The 3,586-nt window shown below is 37.8% G+C and overlaps 1 long non-coding RNA gene across 1 annotated transcript; it reads left to right on the top strand.

Moving 5' to 3' along the window:
- The first annotated feature begins 276 nt into the window (after positions 1-276).
- On the top strand, positions 277-3,269 carry LOC118802224. Its single transcript, XR_005006636.1, has 6 exons — positions 277-380; positions 849-935; positions 1,018-1,050; positions 1,357-1,437; positions 1,736-1,768; positions 2,101-3,269. It is a non-coding gene; the product is annotated as an uncharacterized LOC118802224 (long non-coding RNA).
- Positions 3,270-3,586: the final 317 nt, after the last annotated feature.

Genomic DNA, 3,586 nt, shown 5'->3' with positions numbered 1-3,586 from the left:
CTTTAATCTACAGATTTTTATTGTTTGTTACAGCCTCAGTTCTAGATTACTTCAATTGGAAGGTTACCTCATGTTCATTCCTTGAATGGTGTAGAAATGACACAGTAACAAATATAACCAAGCTGTCAGAGAGTGATGCTTTGTTCATTTTTTGTGCCCAAATGAAAAAAAACTGTAAAACATTGACTGTAGTAAGACTGTAACACTTCATTCATTTGTGTTGTTCAGTGAAAAGGGGAAGATTGTGTGAAGCAGCTACACTGTAAAGGTTAATAAAAATGACTTCATGTGGTAACAACCAAGTTCTTGTGAGCACGGGATACAATTTGTCTCATTTAACAGCACCAACTCCGGCTCGTCTTTAGCGCTGGCCCTGGTTGGTTAGTATTGCTATTTTACATTGCTTATTACCATGTGACACCTTAATATTTAGCACAATAATGTGCATATCTCAAGCTCTGAGCTTTCTTATTTTCATTCAAATTGTACAACTAAAAACATTTTTTTTACAGAATTGACAGAAAATACAATAAAATTAGTAGTTAAAATTATAACCGTTAACAGAAACAAATCTGAATAATATGCATAGAAAGAAATGATAATTATGTTCTAGGTGGCATACTCTAATGATTCTGATATCTTTATCAATTTGGCCAAATTTAGATAAAATATTTACTTAACGCCTGCAAAAGTTTGTGAACTTTTGTTCATGTAGATCTTGTAAACATGTGTGAACTCAGAAACCTTTCCAAAAAAATAGATTGTCTAGAGTGTATGTTAGCTGAAAATGCAAGCACTGTGATGGTATTCAGAATTCCTCACTGCAGATCTGTGTTATCTTGTTCCAGGGGTTTGGTTTTGTTCTCCTCTTCTTGTGCTCAGCTCTAATACTGAGTCTTGAATGCTCTGGACATTGTGGAACACCCAATCCACAGGTCAGTTCTCCATCCAAGGCGTGTTTTAATCTGCAGTGGTGAATAAATAGATATCCTTATGATCAAACTACTGTCTTCACAGATAGTGGCAGAGCAGGGAAATGCTGGGACACAGGTATGCAGGAGACAGCAGACACCTACACATGTTTAGCCGTCATCAAACTCCCTTCATAGATAAACTACAGATAAACTACAGTAACAAATCAGCTGTGAGAGTCTGATCACACTGTAAAGCTCATTGTGATAAACTACTCTGAATGCTTTTCAAAATCATAATGCTGGTCTTCGTCATTTTGTTTAGTGAGGCAGTAAACACTGGTTCATACATTAGATAAGCACAGTTAACATCTACATCAATATAGTGCAGCACTGCAGTGGAGAACAACTACACATCCTCATGATCAAACTGTTCTTTTCATAGAGGAGGGGCGATATTGAAATGGATGAAAGGCAGAGATCTGCTGGGACGGAGGAAAGCACTAGACAGCAGACACCTACACACGTAAATTAATCCATCAACACACTCTGTTCACAAATAAACTACAGTAACAAATCAGCTGTGAGAGTCTGATCACACTGTACTCAATAATCAGTAAAGCTGACTGTGATAAACTCCTCTGCTGAGCAGACCAGAGAGAACGCTGATCAAAACCTTAACGCTGGTCTTCTTCATTTTGACTAATGAAGCGGCAAACACTTGTTTTGCACATAAAACACAGGTAACATCTACATCAGTGTAGCACAGCTCTGCAATGGTGAACAACTAGATATTCCTAATGATCAAACTGTTCTCTTCACAGACCGCGGTAGAGCAGGGTACTGATGAGACACAGGTAAGCGGGAGACAGCAGACACCTACACAAGTAAATGAATCCATCATCAAACTCTGTTCATAGATAAACTACAAATATACAACAGTAACCAATCAGCTATGAGAGTCTGATCACACTGTAATCAATAAGCAATAAAGCTCGCTGTGATAACTACTCTGCTGAGCAGATCAGACGCTGATCAAAGCGTTGATACGGCTACTCTCCATTCTGACTAATGAGGCGGCAAACACTTGCCTTGTACATTAAACACAGGTAACATCTACATCAGTGTAGTACAGCATTGCAGTAGAGAACATACAGATATCTTCATCATCACACTGTTCTCTTCACAGGCTGGGGAAGAGTCTGAAACGGATCCACTGCAGGGCACAGACAGGACATAGGAAAGCAGGAAATAGCAGACATCTACACATAAATGTATATGCTGAACTGTCATCAAAGTCTGCACAGCTTTTTAGAACAAAGAGCTAACAAGAGAGCACCACTTAATGACTGTAACATTTTATCCTCTTTTAAATCTTTTTATGCTTTCTATGAGTAGACATTTTTTGCATTATGTATAAGTTTTTTTGTTTATGTGATTTACTGGAGGAAAGATGGTTGAGTAAGAATTATTATTATTTTTATTTTCAAACTTAAACTTTTACATAGTTATAACAGTTCATTTGCTTCTGCATGTTGTGTTTAATGGATTTTCCTGAAATTTCTTTGTTTTTTTTTATTTTATTTTATTTTTTTCCTGTTATACAAGTGGGCATTTGACCCACCACTTTTCAAAATATTGTGATACCCCACCACTTTTTGAGTTCAGAACGCAAACATAAAAACCTCTTTCCCTAAACTGCATTACGTGCTGACCAGCACAAACAGGCACAGTAAAACTGAGCAGCAGAGCCAATCAGAATCTCAATTTCAGCTGGGAGGCGCTGTTGGAGCTGCCTTGGTTGATGGGGCCTGTCAAACTTTTATGTAGTTTGGTTTTGAAATGCAACTCTACCTGAATTCAGGCAACTGAACCACATTAATTCATGAGGTAATTCAACATCAGAGTGCATTTTTTTCCTGTGATAATTATTACTGTCTGCACAATCTGCTGCTTTAACATGTTACTCTTTACAAACGCTCATTGTTCCTGCACTGCAAGCCACTGTAAATGACAAAGGACAAGCAGTAAAACAATGACTTGTGTTTGATTATGCATTGTAGAGCAAATCTTTGGCCAAGCATCAGTGACCTGATCGGATAAATTTAAACGGGTATACGCATAGATGATAAGTGTCTCTATTTTCTGTTTTCCACCTGCGGAAGCAGCATCAAAACAAACACAGACACTATTCATGATCAGGTTCAGAGGTGGGTGTAGGAGCCTAAACCAGCACAAAATACTAATACTCGCATAATACTCATATCTGCAGGAGCGAATGCCAAATACTTAAAAGAATTTCTCTTTTTATAGATTTTCCTCCATTCCACTTAACGTATTGGACACTATGCCTAAGAAACCTCCCCAAAGAAACTCTCAGGTAGAAACTGGGGTGGTATCCTCAAGGGTACAGCTTCAGTTCAGTTCTTTTGGGAGCTTAACTATAACAAAATCAATTTTAATACATTTTCTTTAAATTGCACAGATTCTATACAGCTTGCCTTGGACTCTTGTCCAATTCAAAGCCTTTCCCCTGAGAAAACTTATTTCCGTTGGACCTTAAGATCATTGTTGTACTTTGAGGGTACATTTACCCTAGATGTACCATAATGAATAAAAATTTACCTGCACAGTGAAGTCAGCCTATCTGACCTGCATCAGTCCTGTAAGAAAGA

This window comes from Colossoma macropomum, unplaced genomic scaffold (assembly GCF_904425465.1).
Source record: "Colossoma macropomum unplaced genomic scaffold, Colossoma_macropomum, whole genome shotgun sequence".
Classification (NCBI taxonomy): Eukaryota; Metazoa; Chordata; class Actinopteri; order Characiformes; family Serrasalmidae; genus Colossoma; species Colossoma macropomum.
Note: the sequence above shows the minus strand (reverse complement) of the source record. Positions and strands in the feature narration are given on the sequence as shown.